Below are 20,593 nucleotides of genomic sequence, written 5' to 3' on the forward strand. Positions count from 1 at the left end.
GGGAAACAAAGGCAGATACAAATAAGACAAGTAACTCTTCCAGGGTCACACAGTTAACAAGTTATTGGTCTTGAACTTGATTGTGATGTGGTTTTACAATATCTGTGCTTTGAACCACAAAGTATAGTGGTGAACTCAGCAAGACATACAGGTGAACTGTCTGGATTATCCAGAGATGAGACTATTGCTTATGAGGGGATGGTGGTGGTGCTGGAAGGAAGCCTCCTAAAAGAGCTAGCAACTGACTCAACTGTGCACCCTTTATTCTCTGGCATGCAATGGCAGTGACTGTCCATGCAATCTCAGCATCTGCCTGTTTCCACTCTTTCCCCCTTGGTTTCTTGATCATGTGAGCCTGACTGTTGGTGTACCTAGACCATTTTAACTGCATGCCAGACGTGGTGCGTCTACAAAGCAGTAGAGACTTTGGGTGAGACCTCCTTTCAAACAGCATATACCCTCTCTTTCTAGCTCTGGTTCTTTATGTTTTAAATTGTCCTAGAATAGGAAGGTCCTTGTTGAAAATAATTCATAAACTAAAAATAAAATAAACAATTCTGAAAACACATTTGAAAGACATCAAACGGGGAAAACATGTGCAGCCAAGATCACAGATCAAGTTACAAATTCCCCTGCTCTGCGTACGAAAACCACTTAGAAATCACATGAAAAAGACCAACCGTATTTGAGATGAAAAAGATTAAAGGGGTGAGCAATTTATAAGACAGAAATGCAAAGTACTCGATATATCAAAAGATTCTCAATGTCATTCATGAGAAATATGAATTAAAGCCATACGGAGATGACATCACTCATCATCATCATCATAACAAAGGGATTTTTAAAAGCCAACAACACTCAAATAGCAAAGATGTGAGGGACTAGGTCCATCTACATAACTCAGAGGCCATGGTGGACTTGGTAGGTTCTAAGTAGTGACAGTAAGTAATTTCTGTCAAAATGACAAAAATGCAAAAATATCTCAATTATAGCATTGTTGTTACAGCAGAATTGGGGATAACATAAGCATCCAAGCACAGGGAAATGGTTAAGCGAAGTATTCTTTATTCATGTGATTGAGTGTAATGATGCCACAAGGAAGAGTCAAATAGCTCTTCCTGAATGAGTCGAGAGTATCTTCAAGGTGTATTATGGAGTAAAACAGAGTACAGAACAGTGCTTTAGTATGCTTCGTGTACAACACTTGATAAAAGTACGTATCTCATCCTTATGTATCTGAATATATTTAGAATAAACTAGAAGGGTGTATGGGAAAGCAAAACTTGGCTTTCTCTGAGACCAGGAGCTGAGTTTCTAGGTCAATGTGAGAGGAAAATGTCTCATGAGCCATTTTTTGTCGCATTTTGAATTTTAAACTGGTTAACTGTATTTCCTATTACATAGATATAACTACAAAATCACTTTAGGAACCAAATCATTTCCACAAATAGAAAGGGTGGGTCTGGGAGGGCTGGCATTTTGTTTTTTAATCTTACCAAGTTCTGTACATTTACATATTTAAAAATCATTATTTTAATCACACGACTCTGTAGATTCTGAAGATCACAGTTTGAGAGTTTTCTCAATACAGAAAACGTACTCACAAAGCATCCTCAGGCTATCAGTGCTTCCTGTGAGGCCTTGGCTATGGAAGAGTTTCTCATGTTGCCCTGGGAGAGTCACGTGCTTCCTGTCTCAGTGCCAGTGCTTAAGGCCTTGCCACATGAATGACCTTTATAAACCAGCTAGGGTGAGAGGAGACATGTTGAGAAATGTCTGAAGTTCCCTTGCAAGGCTCAGTACTGAGCAGATGGCTGTTGGTCTTCCACAGAGGGACTGTGCTCTTACTTGGGGATCTGCGAGGTCTCCTCTTCGCACTTCACTCTCCCTCTTAAAGTGGCGTTCAGGAACCTCATTCCCCCAAAGTCGTAGATTCTGAGTGTTGTGAGCTCACTCCTGGATTAATCTGCATTGTTTGTTGTCTTTGAGAAACACACTGTAACTCTCTTCACCCAACTTCATTTTAGGAGAACAGACTTTGGCCCTTGTCCCAACTCTATAAACCAGCAGGTCTACTCTTAGTTCTAGTCTCCATTCTGCATGGAAAGCATTCTCAACTAGAAACATGTCTGCATTCTACCATTCAACCTTTAAAATAGGGGATTTAGATAGAAGGTGTTCTAGGTCTTTCCACATCTCAAACACTATGAGCCAGGGGGAACATTCTTTCTGCTGCCAAACTTCAAAGTAAATTGACTTTGTTCTTTCAATTCAAAGCACCGACCATTATTGAAAGAGCTTGGGCAGTCTGTGAAATAAGACTCTTCAAACCGTATAGACAGCAAAGGGCAGATAGCTTTTTAATTATGAAGATCTCTTAGAAATTTATAGAAAGGCAAGGTATAGTTCAAACATAATCAAATTACAAGAAAGAAAAATATAAATGGACAATAAGCATAAAAATATTTTACTTTGCTAGTAATAAATGAAATGTTCATGAAAATACTTTTCAACTCATAAAACTGAAAGCTTTAAAAACAATGATGATAATGGCTTGGGAGGCACAGGCTTATAGGGACAAGGACGGACTTGCATGGAGTGTGACTTGATTCAGAAGTTCTGGAGGGCGATTGGACAAACTGAAACAACTATTTTAAACATGAAGAATCACATAGAAATGTTCACACCTAAGAATAACGTACCCTAAGGAAACAGCAGGATACTTGTAGAAAAACATTTCAGGCAAGATTTTTCTTTTAAGATTTTTACATTTATTTATTTAGTGTGTGTATGTGTGTGTAGATCAGAGGATAGCTGCAGGAGTCCATTCTGTCTCTGCCCTGTGGGTCCAAGGGATTGGAGCCAAGTTGTCAAGTTTGCTGACAAGTGCCACCTGCTAAGCCATCTAATGCAGGCCCATAGGTATGTTCTTTAGGACGTAATTTATCATAACAAAACTCTGGAAAGCCTAAGTATCTGTCAAAGGAAAATGGATAAATTACACAATAATTCAAAAAGATGGACAGAGGTATTACACAAGGAAATGCACTCAACCTACAATGGAGTAAGTATGATCATTTTTTTCCATTCATATTTAAAAAATCTGAACACTAGATACTAGTAACCATCACATCTGAACAGGTGATATTTATTTTCTTGTTAATATCTGTTTGTATTTTCTCATTATTCAAAAATAATGAGCATTTATTATTTTTATTGTTAGTAAAAAAAATTACAAAACTATGACTCTCCTTCAAGACTCGCAAGTTGTCCGTTCTTAGAAAAGAGAAGGTAGTAATTATAGACCGGTGATGTAAGTATTTCTGCGACACAGGTTTTGTTACCATAGCAAATTAAATATAGCAGTAGTGCCCAGGATTAAACCACTCCATCTGTCAAAAGCAACATTCGCTTCCTATTGCCCAGGGAAATTCCACAAAACTGCCAACTCACCGGGGGACTCCAGCAATACTATCTAGAATAAAATCTGTCATGGCAGTGGTCTTTGGTTTATGTTTTCCATGGAGATGTGAAGACAAAGGCAGAAGCAACGTTCAGTGCTCTCTTCACACTAACCTAGATAATCTTTTCTTCTCCTCCCCTTCCCTCCCCTTTCCATTCTTTTTGTCCTCCCTCTCCTTTCATCTTCTTCTCTCTCTTCCTTCCTTTCAGTCATTCTCTCACCAGGGATGTCTTAGGTCTTGGTGACGGCGCCAGGCTCCCAAAACATCCAGGAGCATCCAGGAGCATCTGGGAGCACAAGAGTCAGTTACTCCTTCAGTTCTGTGCAGGTGAAGGAAACACAAACACAAAAAGCAATACTGGAATTTGGGGGCTTCCTTTACTTAAACATTGAAACAGCACAGTTGTCATTGTTATTATATCTTCAAATATTCAGAATTATGATAAAATCTAGAACTTGGAGACATTGTGTGTAGTATTCTTCAGAAGCACACATCATAGCAACTTTACAACTTTCCTGAAGATCATGAGGTGAACGTGCTCATTGACAAACATTAAGTATACAGTGCAATGCTGTTACAAGTCAATGGTCAAGGTCATCATATATAATATTAAAAATAAGCTCTTATAAAGAAAGTGAATTTTAAACTAAGTTTGAAGAACCACCTCTGAACAACTATAGTATTATAAACTAATTTTTTAAATGAGTGCAATGTTTGAAAACAAAGTACGTCGATTGTGTCATTATTGACTTGCCAGTAGATTTTTATGGCAATTTTTTCCAGTTGTTAGAATTTGTCTTTCCAGCTCTGTGACAGTGGGTGAAGAGTGAGGGGTGTTACAGACTAAGTTTCTGACTCATCTGCTTTCATACTGTGTTCTTGTACTGGGTATACGTGTGTGTGTGTGTGTGTGTGTGTGTGTGTGTCTGTGTTCGCACGATTTTGTGTGTTCATGTCTCTCTGATTTTAAATCTATGTGTGTGTGTGTCTTGGTGTATGTGTCTATGTGTGCGGTGTGTCTGTATATTTGTATGCCTATATGTATGTCCATGTGACTGTGTGTTTGTGCCTGTGTGTCTTGTGTGTGCACACATTATGTTTTGATATACAAGGAGTATATGATCATCATCTATGGTAATTCCATGCTTTTATTTCAAAGTGTGGAGACAAAGGGCACTTGAGGTGACATGCCTTCTGAGGTCACAGTGAATTTAATGACAGGACAGAATCTCTCCATTACAGTACATGTGCTGAGAGCTGGTGGTGAGTCATTAGAAAGGACTAGAATAATCACTTGTTTCGTCCATTAGTGGAAAATAGCACTTCTATTCTCTTTAAAAGAAAATATTATTGCTTCTAGAAACATTCAAACTTCTCACAGCAAGGTGGCCGCTATGACTCTGTTTACGATCCCTTCTACTTTGGAAAGGCTATAGTTCCATGATTTAGGAGAAGGAAGAGGAGAGAAGAAAGGGAGGGAGGACTGCGGGGAAGAGTAAGTGACTCAGTTGTGGTTTGTGGGAAAACACATTTTAAAATCTAGAAAAATGTAACATGAGGTCAAGGCCCGCGTGGGCCCTGTCATTGGGACAAGTTGCTAGGTATCTTCTCCGTGGTGACACACTCTCATTTCACAGCTGCTCTATGGGAGTCTGGTGTGAGCCTGTGTGACAGAGACTTGGGAAAGCCTCCAAGGAGTCAGGGTAGCTGTTGGTGATTCCCACTGCTTGTGTGCTGGCCTTTGGCCAGCTGTGGACATCCAAGAACAACCTGGGCAGCCTACGAACCTACACAGGATAACAACGTGATTCTTTTATTCTGCATCTAATGGACTTTTCCAGACTCTAAACAGACAATGATGAGACTCTCCCAGCAACACTGAAATCAAAACACAACCTTGGGTGATATGAAATGATACCCCAGCCTGGTTAGTGGATGGTACCTGTTCACATGGTGACTCTTGGAGCCAGCATACCCTGCCCAGCTCCCTGGTCTGTATCATGACTTCTATTCCCCTAATGGTTAGAGTGCAGACCCACTGGCCTTCTCTAAGCTTGGACACACTGTGTACCTAGTGTTTGTCTTTGTTCATGGTGTTCCTTCAGCCAGAAATGCTGTTGTTTCCCACTGGATGCACATAAGCATCTCTCAGATCTCTCACCTGTCACAGCCAAGTCAGCGCATCAGATGAACTCTCATGACCATGAACCTTACCCTGGGGAATCTTAGCTACAATTTTGCACTTCCATGTGAATTCTTTAGTTTATGATACTAAATTCCACTGGAAGGGGGAGGTCTTGACTCCCACTGTGTCACCAGCACCAAGGATAGGGTCTGACACAGACAAGTGCTGGAGAATGGAGTATAGAATGAACATATATACATCAGTGTATCTTAGGCCCGTGCTGAGAAGGCATCTGGTTCCCACCAGTTCCTAATCATGATGTTTGCATAGCCAGACAGTAGGAGCTACATCAGTAGAACAAGTCTTGGCCTACTGTTTTAATGTTTCAAAAATCACTAAGGAAAGAAAAATCACTAAGGGTATTTGGCTCAAGGGTGGAGTACTACCTATTATACAAAAAGACCCTGGGTTCCATCTCTAGCACCACAATGAAACAATAATAATCCATTTCATACTTTTACCATTAAATATGATCAGACTATTGTTTTCTAGAGAAGGTCAGCTTCAGCTGACCTTACTCATCACAGGGGCTATGCGGTGAGCACACTTTGCATGTTTCTGAATAACCATTTTAGATGCTACACATTCTTGTTCCTTTTGTTGCCCTTTGACCCCTCAGCAGGTAGGAGGAACAACGGGAAGGCATCTTTTTGCCAATCTCTGGTTCACTGTGTGCAGTGGAAGGTTTGGCTGTCGCCCTGCTACTGAATTTATTATGCATCTTCCTTGGAAGAATAAAAAACATGATGTCACATTTCGCCGTGTGTTCCTATTTGTAATGCCTGACTTCAACATCGCATCACTGCTGTGAAAAGATAGCATCTTCCAAACCTCACACGCAGTGGAAGCTGAAGGACCTGCTACATTTTTAAGTTCATACAGGAAGTATTTGGAAAGACAGGACTCGACTCAAACTCAACTCATTCAGTTTTAAAATTTTGCATTGCTAAATAGAGAACCATTTGGAAGTCCACATGTCACAGGCTTTATAATTAGGCTCTGGACCTATGCTTTCTATTTGATAGCACTTCTTGTTATGCTAGGTATGTGACATCAAGTCATGGTGTGCCCACAATAACTTCCCAGGATTAATGAGACAAGTATTCATTTAGTTGTGCAGGTAAATAAGCAGGCCCTTGCTGATTAAGGACACATTTAGCCAGCTGAACAGTTTGAGATGAATTTCAGATCTCTGCTCTCTGTTTGACCACCAGTAAGAGAGGGACAAATGTTTCTCCAAAGACGCTCCAGAGCTCGTTTTCAAAACCTATGAGTGTGTTACTGAATGTGGCGTAGGGGCTTTGGCAATGCTATTAAATTAAGAACTTGGTGATGGGGAGATTACTACATGTTATCTGGGTCAGCCCAGGATAATCACAAGGGATCTTACAAGAAAGAGACAGGTCAGGGTCTGAGAATGACATAGGATGATGGAAGTGTACAGTGTGTGTGTGTGTGTGTGTGTGTGTGTGTGTGTGTGTGTGTGTGTGTATGAGAGAGAGACAGACAGAAAGAGAGACAGAGACAAACACAAAGACACAGAGACAGTGAGAAACTTAGAAAGAGTGTGTGAGAGAGACAGCGATATACACAGAGAGACAGAGAAGTAGACAGATACTGTGTATATAAATGTATGCATATAAGAGAGACAGAGATTCTGTATATGAAAATGTGTATATGAGAGAGAGACACACAGAGAGATACACATAGAGCAAGAGAGACAGAGAAAGTGTGTGTGACAGAGAAAGAAAAAAAGAGAGGGAGAATGTGTATGAGGGAGACCGAGAGAATATCAGGGTGTGAGTATATGTGTATGTGAGAGTATGTGATAAAGAGAATGTGTATGTGTGTCAGAGAGAGAGAGAGAGAGAGAGAGAGAGAGAGAGAGAGAGAGAGAGAGAGAGAGAGAGAGAGATTGATTAGGGGCTCCCACCTCCAGAACTAACCAAGTGTGTGTTGTTTGGAGCAATAAACTGTGACACTCTGTCCCAGCAGCAATGGAAAAGGAACACTCCCCTCTTTGAACCATGACTTCCAAAAGGGAGGACAAATTCAGAGTTCCTGCCCTTGTCCCCAGTGTGTCAGGGATAGACCAGTCTCTGTCCCACAAGGAGAGGCTATCCCACTGCTGTCTTCCTTGACAAAGGCTTCCAGTGGACACAAGGCACAGGCCTCAAATATACCCGGCCCAGCCTGCCTCTGCTCTGTCTTCCCCTCACTCACAGGCAGTAGACTTGGTTCTTCCTGTTGCCAGTGATGCAAGGGCTTGCAACTGTCTCTGCTTTGAAACACCATGGGATCGTGTGTGCCTTTACTTCTGGTCCTTATGGAGGTTCTGCCCATGCTCTACCAGTTGCATGCCTTCTGCATAGCATTTAGCACCGCCTGGGACCATGTGCTTTATTATTTATGAGCTGTCTGCTCTCACCAACATGTACCCTCTGTCCAAGGGCCCAAGTGTGTTACTCATCCACAGTACAGTCACAAACCAGAGCTTGGCTTTCCTCAGCCTCATTCTGAGCCTTCAAGAGGAATTTCTGCTTGGGTCTGCATGCTGTAGAACCTCAGGTTCCTTTTTTCTGAGGGCTCCTGGTTGCCTTTAGATACAAGCCGCATTTTTTTTTTTTTCCTGAGGATAAGAAAGTTCCAAGAGCTAGCCATACCTGCCTTGCACTCACACCAGATTCTTTTGAACACAACTATTTCCCTGAAGCATCAATGGCAGACAGGGCCACTCTGAGCACAACAGAGCAGAAACAAAAGAAACAAAACAAGATTACTCCATAATCATGTCTGGACCCATACAAAAAAACAAGAACACCGTCCAAACCACAAAAGTGACCAATGGTGCCCCTTCCTGGCTGATACCTGGTGACTTCTGTTTCTTTACTAATTATAACTTTGGTCTTACCTCATTTCTTCTGCCTTCTAGCTAAGAATTATTAAAGATACGTAATCATATAATTATCTCTATTCCTGATAACACACAACATTGCATTTCCCTGACCCCTCCCCATCACCCAAGTCCAAACCCTGCAGTGATATTTTTTCCCACAGTTCTGGGTTCAAATCTAGAGTCTTGTGCATGTTACACAAGCACTCTAGCACTGAGCTATATAGCAGTCACTACATTTCTTATCATAATCCATGGCTGCCATAACCCATGGATCCTCATCCCAACCAGCCAGACAACTCAACATTGTTTCTCCCACAATCCCTGGAGTCTCCAGCAGTAAGCATGAGAAGGCAAACCCAGTGTTTCTGCCATCTTGGTGTGGAGAAGTTCTCCATGAGCCAGGAGGTCAGCTAGAAAATCCTGAATCATAGTTCTAACCAATCACTGGATGCTCCTGGGTGCCTAGCAATAACGTGCAAGGACAGGAGCTTGAGAGGTTCCTGGTGAGTTGCTTCCTGGCAGGCAAAGGGCCTGACAAGTCCCAGCTAGAGTACTTGTGGCCTGGCTGGCTGGCCTCAGAGATGTCTCTACCTAGGGCAAGTCACTCCCTATTGCTAATCTGACCAACTCCTGGCTCTTCAAAGCAGCTTTAAAGGACCAGGGAAATAGTTCAGACAATAAAGCACTTGCTATGGTGAAGGCCTGAGTTCAACCCTCAGCAACCACATTAAATCTGGGCACAATGGCACGAACTTGTAATACCACCTGGGAGGTAGAGACAGGGGGATTCTTAGGCTCAATGGCTAGCCAGACTACCCTAGTCAGTCAGTGAGCCACAGGCCAATGAGAGACTCTGAAAAAAAAAAAACCAAGATAGAGAATATTGCGAGACACCTGATACTGACATCTGACATCTCCACATAGGTGTGTTCACATATAAACATCTGGACACATCCACAGCAGCCTCAAGAGGTCCCTTCCTCTTCTGTATCTACTCTTCCCTTTCCTGTATCTTCTTCTATTCTACCTTGGACCCTCCTTCCTTTATTCTCCCGATGGCCTCTTCCTTTTTTCTACCCCATTCAACTCTCCACCTCAGCCTGAACTTCTGCCACACAGATCTGTGCATCGGGGCCAGCTTGGCTCTGGCCTCTGGCCTCTCGGCCTCTTCCATCCTTCAAATCCCTGCCTGATTATTAATTCCACTTCCCCAGTGTCTTGGTGGAACCCAGTTGGCTACTCAACCTTGGAGCAGTCGCTCTCCCAATTTATCAGGGGATCTCTGGTTACAGTAACTACTTGATTGATTTATGATGCTTGGGAGTATGTTTGAGTATGGTGGGCTTATGACTCATGCCCACCATCTTCCCTGCCACAGCCTAAGCTACCCAGGGTATTAGGCAACTCCCACAGGGCTTGGTTTTGATTACTTCCTCCTTAGGACCCAGAACCTGGATCCACAGGGTGACTGCCCAGCATCTCATAGGCTACCATGATGTATGTGAGGCTTAATCACCTGAGGTGACTCTCAAGAGAGCCTCAGGTGATCTCCCCACTGTGTCCCTCCCTCAGACAGCAGCAGCCTCAGCCCTCAGGAAGGAGTCAGGAGCCAGTCTCTGGAAGCACAGCCACCATCCTGTGCTTAGCCAGTTGTTTACAACTCTAAGCTCCCTAGCCACAAAACATTGATCCTAGAATATTTTTCTTTCCACAACTGGATGTTTTCCAGCCTCTCCGACTGCTTGAGCACTCAGCTCATTCTCAGTGAGGGGTGAGAGTTAATCTCTAATGCTTTCATCAGACACCCCTGACTCTCCACAGAGCAAAGCCAAAGTTATGGCAAAACATACTTTTGTTTTTAAGGGAAAAATACTGGAATAAGCATCATGCTACCACCTTGAACAGAACCAGATTAACAGGTATGTACAGATTTTGGGTAATGTCCAAGATAGGAACTTGAAGGAGAAACAGGAGGGTTTCAGAACCTGTAAGTCTATATAGCAAGAGGCCGCTCAGACCACCTTCCATGTTGAACACACTTGTGAACCAGCAGAGTGAAAAGGCTATTTACTGTGCTTTTCTGGAAAAGGATTCTCAATATTTGACCTTCATAAACTGTTTCAATTAGTCCAATCAGTTACAAAGTTACACTTGTTATTTTTACAGTTAGTAAACAATATTTTTGCAAAAGGAATTTGAGATTGCCATTTCCTGTCATTTAATGTCTTTCCTGTCTCCTTGAAAAAACACGCCTGTAATGCACTATCAGAGACACAGTCTTTAAAATGTAGCTTAAAGCATGGGTTCTCTCTTTCCATTTTAATCTGTCATTTTCAATTTGTGTATTTTTCTTTTAGTTACCCGGCAGCACTTTAGATTTCTCACAAGCTCTGTACTGATGCCAACCTGGGGAAGTGAGAGAGTCAAAGACCCTTCAATCCCTGAGAAACAGTTCCCTGAGGGATGGATGAGGGACAGTCCTTCATTCATCGTGTTCGATCCGTGTATATAGAGGGCTCCCAACTAGGTCTTGTGCTGTATGTCAGGGGCAGACTCAAAGAAGATTCTGATTCTAGACAAATACTCAAGGGTAGGCAGTTGCTCTAGGATCCCTGGCTTGCTCCCCTTGCCCTGGGTAGTGGAGACACATGTGGGTAGAAATTAGACTTCCTGAGCATATTCCCAGCACTGATACCAGCTAGGGCTTGGGTCAGATGCCAATCACAATAGCCAACGGTAAACATGGGCTTAAATATGATAATTTAGTTTTCTTTCATTTAAACAAGTAAAACCATAGGCAAGCATCCCAAAGCTGTTGAGCATTCTCTGTTCTTGCATCACAGATGTTAGCTTGTAGATTTTTGGGGTGGTGGTTACGAGCTGGTGCCAGACATCTAGCCATCCTGGCAACACCCCAGGCAGGAAGCAGGAAGCAAGAACAAGGGGGAAAGGTGGAGGAAAAAACCCCACATACGCAGTCTAAACCCTTCTTAAGCATCTCTCAAGTTTACTCTTGTGCCTGGTGCTTTCACCTTCTGAGCCAAGGTTGCCTGGAAGAATGTGAGGGAAAGAGAATGTTGGAGTCACTCATCTCCCTTCACCACATCAACTCAGGGTTACCTTAGTAAGCTAGCGGAGAGCAGGTGGGTAGCCTGCCTGGGGCTCACCATACTGCCCATTTCACCAAGTACTTAGGAAATAAGTAACACAGTATTTGCAACCCTTAAATACATCTTTTCTTTGAAAGCCTTCCTCAGGTAAAGTTGGAAGTTAGCCTTTTTAAAAAAAAAATGTAGAAATCACATAATATACACTTCACACCCAAATTCTAACAACTGGCAGGAGTCTCTCTCTCTCTCTCTCTCTCTCTCTCTCTCTCTCTCTCTCTCTCTCTTTCTCTCTCTCTCTCTGTGTGTGTACATGTGTGAGATACTGATTCTTCAGGATTCCCCAGTTAGAGGACAAAGGTAAAATGACCCCAGCTCATGCTTCTAGCCTCAGTGTGTCTGCCATCATCTTTCCCATCCTTCAATCACTGGTAATTTTTTGCATCTCTCTGGAGACAGAAGAGGAGGATTCTGGGTGACAGTTGTCTGCGTTTAACCTTCCATGGCATCCTAGTAGCTAGTCATACTCCACAGAAAGCTCTGGAAAAGTTCCTCTTCGAAGCCTGAGAACATCTGTGATCTTAGAATAGTTGTCATTATAAGAGAGACCCCCCCTCCCCCAATCTTATGAGAATCAGCCCTATGCAAAATTCAAACTTATAACAAAGATCAATGTGCTGGGGGGCGGGGGATGCTGTATACTGACTGCATCAAAATAATTCCCTTTATAAAGTGAGTCATGCCAGGCTGCCTTAATACAGCTGTACTTAAAGTGATTTAAATTCTTACAAATTCCATTTACATGGAATTTACAGGAATTCATTTATTAAACAAAGTGCAGATACTCCCATGCAATTCTGTGATCTTCATGTTGCAAGGAAATTACTGCTGACCCTGCCTGAGCTGGCCCTCTCCTTCGTATTTTCTTCTTCCAAATTTTCCCCTAAGGAGGAATTTTTTTGAATCCTATTATAGGAAGAACATTACTGAACACCATTCAATTATCACAATAGAAACAAGTGAACTTTAACGTTTTACTGGAAGCTTCCAGTAACTACTAGCACCCCTTTTTTTTCTGTGCTGGAAAAGTACAAGTCTCCCTCCCTCCATCACCAAAGCATTTTAAAAACTTACAGAGAGCTGAGAATCCCCAGTTAAGGCATTGGCCACCTGCCAGGGCCAAATGCTAATGATCTCATGGAACTTAGAGCTGAAGGAAGAGGGAGCGCTGGGCGTCAGCTATTCAAGGCTGGCCTTGGCAGTTCCTGGGCAAGTTATCCCAGTGGCTATGATTAATGATGTGCTTCTGACCAGTCTGCCAGTGACAGGACATAAAATCGCTGGCAAAAAAAAAAAAAAAAGCTGGGCAGAAATCAGGGAGGGAGAAGAAGCGTGGGACTGAGAGTCCCAGAAAATCCTGGAGAGAACAAAGTGAAATGTATCTGTGGAGCCACTTTGCAGAAACTTAAAACCATGTGTGGATATGTAATGGAGCATTTAGGGACGCTAGGGACCAAAGCTACATAGAGACCAGCACGCTGGACTGAAGCAGAATGAGAAATCCAAGCATTTCAACAAGATCGGGAGTGGCTTTTGAGAGGATACTGGAGCCTGCTGGGAGTTTACATTGCAGGAGCCTGGCCTGGTGAGGCCTGTCCTGACTCACCCTCACGGGGCTGGAGTTCACGGTCACTGCTTGGAAATTGACATTTCCTTTTAAAGGAATAGAATGTAGAGTCGGGATCCAGGACAGCCCAGAAATCCTCTCCACACTCTTCTATACAGTCCTTCTTCACCTTTATCTTTCAACAGGACTGAACTGGGGCAGCAGTGAGACAGTTGTAGAGACAGAAGACAAGACCCCAAGTCTCAGAACGGGTCAAGTACAGGGCTGGCATACACTGGCCCCATGTTCTTTCCTATCCTACCTTCTTCATTCCCTGTTCAGTTATCTCTATCCTAAGTCTGTTGCTGGGGATAAATTATGGGCATTTCTCAAAGCTCTTTGGGTGATTTTTAAATGTGAATAAAGATTGGTGGCATTTAGGAAGGACACCAAATGCTAGCAATAAAACTTCACTATCTTTTGCTAGTTTGTTACCTGGGGTGGGGGTGGGAGGATGCCTTCTCCAGTTCACTGTGGTTCAGGCCGCTCACTACAAGTTACAGAGGGTCCTGTGAAGTTATAGTTGCTGGTGAACTATAGAAGAACCAGACAAATATGAATTTCAGAAAAGGGAACATAACTTTTAGACCTATCTGAAAGTCAGATTTAACCTGGTGTATATAGGGGTGAAATAATGAGAGATTCTGTCTCAAACAAGATGGAAGGTGAGGATTAACACCTGAGGTTGTCTTCTGACTTCCACACTCATGCCGGTGCACACACATGCACAGATTTACACACAGAGATATACACACACAGACACACACACAGATACACATATATACACATAGACAGACACAGACACACAGACACACACACCACATACACATAAACACACACATAGTCACACATATATACACACTGACAGACAGATACACACACACACACACACACACACACACACACACACACACACACACAAAACGGGAAAGAAAAGCATGGAACCCAGATTGGAGGCTGTATTATTTCACTAGGGCTGTCATAGCCAAGAATCATAGACCAGGTAGCTTAGACAACATTTTTTCCTGTTTGTTTGTTATTGTGGTGCTAGGGATAGAACCTAGGGCCGTGCACAAGCAGACAAGAGCTTTACCACTGACCTATCTACCCAGGCTCCCAAACTGTTTCCTCACAATTCTGGATGCTGGATGCCAATGAGGCAGGGGTGGCACCCAGAGACCTCTCTCCTAGGTCTGCAGACAGCAGCCTCTCCCATCCACCTTTCCTCCTGTCCTCAGTTTTTGTTCCGTATGTATCCATGTCCCAATTGCCTCTTCTTATATGGACAGTAACTTTGGGACCGTCTATGTGGCCCCATTTTACCTTCATTACTTCCCTCAAGATCCCATCACAAAATTCCACGTCACCTTCAGAGGCACTGGAGGTACAGACGTCCATAAATGAGTATCAGGAAGAAGCAACGCAGCCTGTGATAGAAGCTGTTACAATTCTAAAATTCACAAGCTGTGCTTGTGAGCAAAGGAACCAGGGAAGAGGGAATTCTAGATCACTAAAGAGCCAGAATTGGAAGGACGGCAAAATAAACTAGGTATGGCAAATAAAAAAAGGAGAAAATAGATTCTCAGCACAGAGTGATTCCTTAATATATCTATCCCCATCTCTGAGTCCTTCCTAGAGCATAAATACATACTCACAATGTAGAATTGTATTAAGTTCACTTCAGAGATAGAAGCATTGACAGCACAGTAATTAAATATTTCTTATTTCATTACGAGAATGTCTGTTGGGTTTGGCATTGGGATGACTGGCTGTGTTTGCATCACTGATCTTCATATTTGGAAGGAGGTACTGGGTATTACAGGACGATAGGGCTTGTCTGTGCCATCTCAGGCTGGCTCCAGAGGGCAGAGATCTGCTGGCTTCTAAGAACAAAGGTTTGTGATCGGTCTGACTCTGGAGAAGTGGCTTGAATAGATTTGGCTCTTTAAAAGGCTGTGATCAAGATCCTTTAAAGACATATTAACAATCATCTCATTAAAGACATTCCAGGACCCGTGAAATGGCTCAGCAGTAAAACCACCTGCTCTACAAGTCCGATGACCCATGTTCTATTACCAAACAACATGGTAGGAGAGAACCGATTCCTGAAAGTTGTCCTCGGACCTCTACAGGGGTGCCATAGCAAGGGTGTGTCTGTGTACATGTGTACACTTGCATGCAGCAACAATAACAGTAATACTCACCAACCCCAGTCGCAGCTAAGACAGCCAGATTAGTCAATACTGTCTGGGAATTAAATTCCTAGTCAAATTTGGTCTGCATGGAAACATTCACTAAATGGTTTAAGTGGAGGAAAATGTAACCAAAGGACTTTGTGACCAACAGCTTCTAGTCCTATAGACTCTAGAAAGCAGATAACTGTACAAAGAGAATCGTCCATGACCGCCAGAGGTGGGACTAAGTACCTCTGGGCTGTTTCCAGTCTGCAACTGGACAACCATGGTATAAGAGGGTGTTGTGGTAACTCCCTAAAATTCTGCCCAAACTATCACATGCAAGGACCCATCTTTGCTGAAGTGTGCAGAATTCTTGTTGATACAAGTGTGCCTTCAGTGTTAAAAGCAATAAATTCCTTTTGGTTTAACTACAAAAGAAAATCATTTGAGAGACATTGGATCCTGTTCCCTTTGTCTCCTTGGCTTCTCCATTAGTTAAGGATGCTGGCCAAAATGCAGGCATTGTCTGCCAGTTTTGCCCCCTTTTTGTGTTTTTAATCTCCTCTCATAGATTCTTTCCACCCACACTTAGTCTACCTCTTTCCAGTGATACCCCCCTGCCTTTGAATTGACTCATCAATTCAAAGTTCTTAATATTCAACTTCATTGTAGAGCCATAGGTTTGGCCAGGGTTCTCTGTGCAAGTAATAGCCCTTAAAACGTAGAAAAGAAACAGACTCCCCAGGGCTCCTATTATGTTCTCTGGTTACGGCAGCTGGTGAGGAACTGGTCCTAAATTATATGTAGAACCAGCTGGACCTAGTCTTAAAACAATTTCTTGTACATAGGCAATGTTCCAAGCTCTCTAACATGCTCTGGAGTTGACACCTTTTCTTCTGGTATCAAATTAAAATGCACCCCACTACAGTTGAAGTCCTTGTCATACACCACTTATGGCACCTTCTTGACAAACATGTCCCACATCATTCCTTCTCTGTGTCCATGGCCCTTTGCTATGTCACTCTATGGAGACTGGTCATGTGGCCTGCTTTGCTCTGTAGATGTTATCAGAAGGGATACAGTGCCATTTCCAAGCCTTAGCATTAAGAAGTCTTGCGAATTTTTGTTCTCTCTCCAAGAACTCTGTTCAGATGCCACGTGGAAAAGCTTAAGCCTGCCCACCAGATGGTGAAAGACAACCTGTAAGCCTTATTGCCTCAGCTGACTGCCAGTCATTGCCTCGGTGAGCTGACCCATAGCCAACCATGCACACACACACACACACACACACAAACACCTGACATCCAGAAGAACAAATAGTGGATCTACACTAAATTGATTGGAAGACACAGTTCAATACATGGTTACTAGTTAGCAACCTAAGCTTTGGGGTAGCTTCTTCCACAGACATTACTCCTAACACACCATTCAAGATGTTCAGATGCTTGAAGAGTGTAAGGGACTTCTAATGGATCAATAACTTCTCCACGTGCTGCTTTGATACAATTTTGATGTTGTAAAATCATAGCACTAGAAGATAAAACAGAAATCAGAAACTGGGTGGCTGGATCATAGAGACACGTCCTCACAAAGTGACAAATCCACTGTTCACAGCGTGAGCACAGAGGGGCTGAGGGAGTCTATAATGGGGACTTAACAAGTTCCATTTGAGGCAGTGCACAAAAGCTCATCTCTGCTGGAGGCTGATGGTGGGAGTGGCTGTACAGCTGTGGTAAAGGGGTCTTAATGTTCTTAAGTCAGGCGCTCTCCTCTATTGATCTACCTACTATCAGTCCTCACTTCTTGATCCACTAGGCAGAATTGGGTGGTGTCGAGCCTACTGCCCTTTCTTCTTCTCTGTGTAAGACCAACTCTTGCCTGGTTTCCCACAGAACTCCTAAGCTCATTTCTTCACCATCTCACCCCCACGCTTAAATGGTCCTGCCTCTTCTCAACCCTTAATGCTGGAGACAACTCTGGTTTGGTTATGGGCTCTTCCTTCTTCACCCCTGCAGTGCCATCCATTAAACAACATCTGCAATCAGGTGTGTGCAACATGGCAGCCCACAGGCCACGTGCTCTCGAGATCGATATGAAAGTGGCCAACTACATTTAAAGATAAATGTCACACTGCAATGTCAAAAGCCTGGGGACACCTAGTATGTCAATGATTTCCAACTTCAGAAGGAATTCAGAATTGCTTCCAAATCCCAAATTTCCAATTTTTAAACAAATAGAGACACATTAAATACAGACATTAAGTGAGATTGTTGAGTATAAAACAAAATAAAGCTTGAGATATTTGAAATAAAATTAGATGTATTTAAATAAAAAGTTTCAGTGGACAGAATAAATTATACATGACATTAATGAGATAGAAAATAATAGTGGGGGATTTGCCTCAAAATAGCCAAAGAAAGATACAGAGCAATTAAAATATGAAAGGCTAAGGAATATAAGTTGATTGACAACTACCATATATGGAAAAATAACATTTCTGAAGTGGAAAATTATGAGAAATTATATTTGAAGCAAGAAAGAACAGTGGCTTTCGTGATTGTAAGGATATAATCCCTGGACCAAAGGAACACTTGGGTGCTTAAGCAGACTGAGTAAGGAGAACAGGCTTGACCAGCTGCAAGTAGTGCCACACCACGGAGCAACAACACCAAAAAGAGCAGAGACTTTTTACAAAGGGAAATACATTTGCCAAGAAGTAGGGATGGGAGCAGACTGGTTATCACCATAATGAAGTTTCAAGACTCACTTGAAGATGTTATAGGCTGTTATTTACCCAGTAGAGACCTGGGCTGAAGGCAGGAGTTACAAAAACACAATAATGAATTACTGAGTTGTAATGGCCAATGACATACGGACAAACATACTGACTATGTGCTTAGTAAGTTGTCCATAGTTGAAAATTTATAAAGAGGCTGTAGGCACAGCTCAGGCATAAAGCATTTGCCATGGGTTGGAAGCTTAAGAAGATACAAATTGAAGCTCTCCACAGCAGCAGGACAGGGGAAGAGCGCCAGGCTAAAGCTTTGATTTGAAGTCATGTGCACAATTAAGGACAGAAATTCTAAATAACTTACATCTTTGTTAGAAAAGTTTGTGATTATATGTGTCAAAAGGAAAATCACAAAAAATCAACAATTAAAGTACATATTAAAATCCTACAGATATAAGAAAACCCCAAATTTAGCAAACATCAAAGCATGCTACAATAATCAGGTGGTTAATGTTTATTTGCTAAAAATGGCTCTTAGAGTAGATCCTATAAAAACCCAGTTATGTGTTTCTCATGGGTGGCACAGCTTAAACAAAACTAAAGAAGACACTCGGTAGAAAGAAATATAAAAAATGAATTACGTAAATAATACAAAAAGGAAGCTTGGAATGGCAGTATTTTTAGCAGATCAAGTAGAACTCAAGACAAAAATACTGCAAAGAAACAGAAACCATCACACAGAGATGTAGCATTCAAGATCTCTTACATACCGAGGAGCCTAATTGTGAAAACCACAGTCAAAGCCAAGGACTTGCTAAGGAAAACCCAACCAGACTACGCTCGGTGAATGCATAACAAAGAATAAGTAAAATGAAATTTTATTGAGAATTTGAAAGCTTTGACATACAAGTCTGTATCTGTCGATTCATAATCTTTCTTCTGAAGTCAAAAAGGTTTCAGTAAGGATGAAAGAGCTGACCGGGCAAAAATGTAAGTCAATCTAAACAAATAACAAGACCCTGTCTCAAACAAAATGTTAAAAAAAAAAAATAGTAACAACAGCAACAATATTTTTAGGAGTGGTGAGAAGCAATGAAACAAATGGGCTGAATAGTTCATGTGTTATGGACTAATTCCCAACAGAACTGATAAAGTATTTAGAGACGGGGTTGGGGAGACGGCTCCATCTGTCAAGTGCTTGCCTTTCAAAGCACAAAGACCTGAGTTCTGTCAGCAGCATTCACTAACCTGACTGGGGCAACCCCAGGGAGGATGTGGAGGTAGAAGGACCTCAGGGTTAGCTGGACAACTGGTCTAGCCTGTGAAAATTCCAGAACAATGACATCCTGCTTTCAAAAATAAGTGAATAGTTCCTAGGGAATGACATCTGAGGTTGTTTTCTGGCTTTGAAAACACACACACACACACACACACACACACACACACACACACACGCACGCACGCACGCATACACACACATACTTAGAAGTAAATAACAACAGAAGTGCCTCTTATCATAAACTTCAAGAACATATTAGGAAAAACATAGGATACTTTTTGGATAACTGATAGTCTGAACTGAGGTATGCATAGGAAGTGAACATTTTCATTGTTAGGAAACACACTAAAATATGATACTCTCAAGGATGCTCAAATGATATCAGAAGGGGAGAAAGAGGGGATGAAGGAGAGGAAGAGGAGGGGCAGAGAGGAAGCAATCTGGAGAGACATAAGAAAAATATGGAAAATTGTTATTCCAGAAATGGTAAATCTGGGTAAGGGGGTATACAGGAGATTTTACAAAAAGAGTATTCTTGAAATTTTGTAGATTTGAAGGTTTTTTTTTTCTTCTCAAAATAAGAACTTTGAAAAAAGACAACACACTATAAGCAGCAGGTAAACCTAAAAGACAGTGTGTTTCAAAGTGTAAAAGGATGGTCGCTCTCCAAGTTCCCTTGCCTTTCTGAGCCCTTGCTAGCAAGGATTAGAGAAACCAGAAGTCCATTGTGTGAGGAAATGCTTGCTCTCCAGAACAGCGTTGCTGACCACCTTGCCTGCCACACGGTGTATGACACAGCACCTGGCTGGAGCCAGGACATTTGTTACTGATTGCCATGGGGATAAACATAGACCAGTGACTACCCAATGATGTCATGCAATTGTTTTAAATAACCGAACCCAAAACAGCAATGTAGACTGCATTCCAAGTAGGTCATAAAACCATATTTAAGGCACTCGGGTCTTGGGATTTCTGTAAGTCTTTTGTGACATGTTGTTTTAGCGTCTCTCCTCATGCACCATAATTCAAAACAGAGACACCCAATCTCCTTTTAAATGTTTCCTGAGAAAGCTGCCTCTTGGCTTTAG

At 42.2% G+C, this 20,593-nt stretch overlaps 1 long non-coding RNA gene across 4 annotated transcripts in view; it reads right to left on the bottom strand.

The window, feature by feature from the left end:
* Positions 1-1,678: 1,678 nt before the first annotated feature.
* Positions 1,679-20,593, bottom strand: part of LOC143437101 (uncharacterized) — a 28,060-nt gene continuing 9,145 nt past the window's right edge. For all 4 annotated transcript variants that reach the window (XR_013106771.1, XR_013106772.1, XR_013106770.1 and 1 more), the window contains 2 exons: positions 3,685-3,783; positions 1,679-2,976 (listed from right to left, as the gene is read on the bottom strand). This is a non-coding gene — a long non-coding RNA (uncharacterized LOC143437101). The remainder of the gene's footprint in view (positions 2,977-3,684; positions 3,784-20,593) is intronic.

The sequence above is a fragment of the Arvicanthis niloticus genome, chromosome 23 (assembly GCF_011762505.2).
Source record: "Arvicanthis niloticus isolate mArvNil1 chromosome 23, mArvNil1.pat.X, whole genome shotgun sequence".
NCBI lineage: Eukaryota > Metazoa > Chordata > Mammalia > Rodentia > Muridae > Arvicanthis > Arvicanthis niloticus.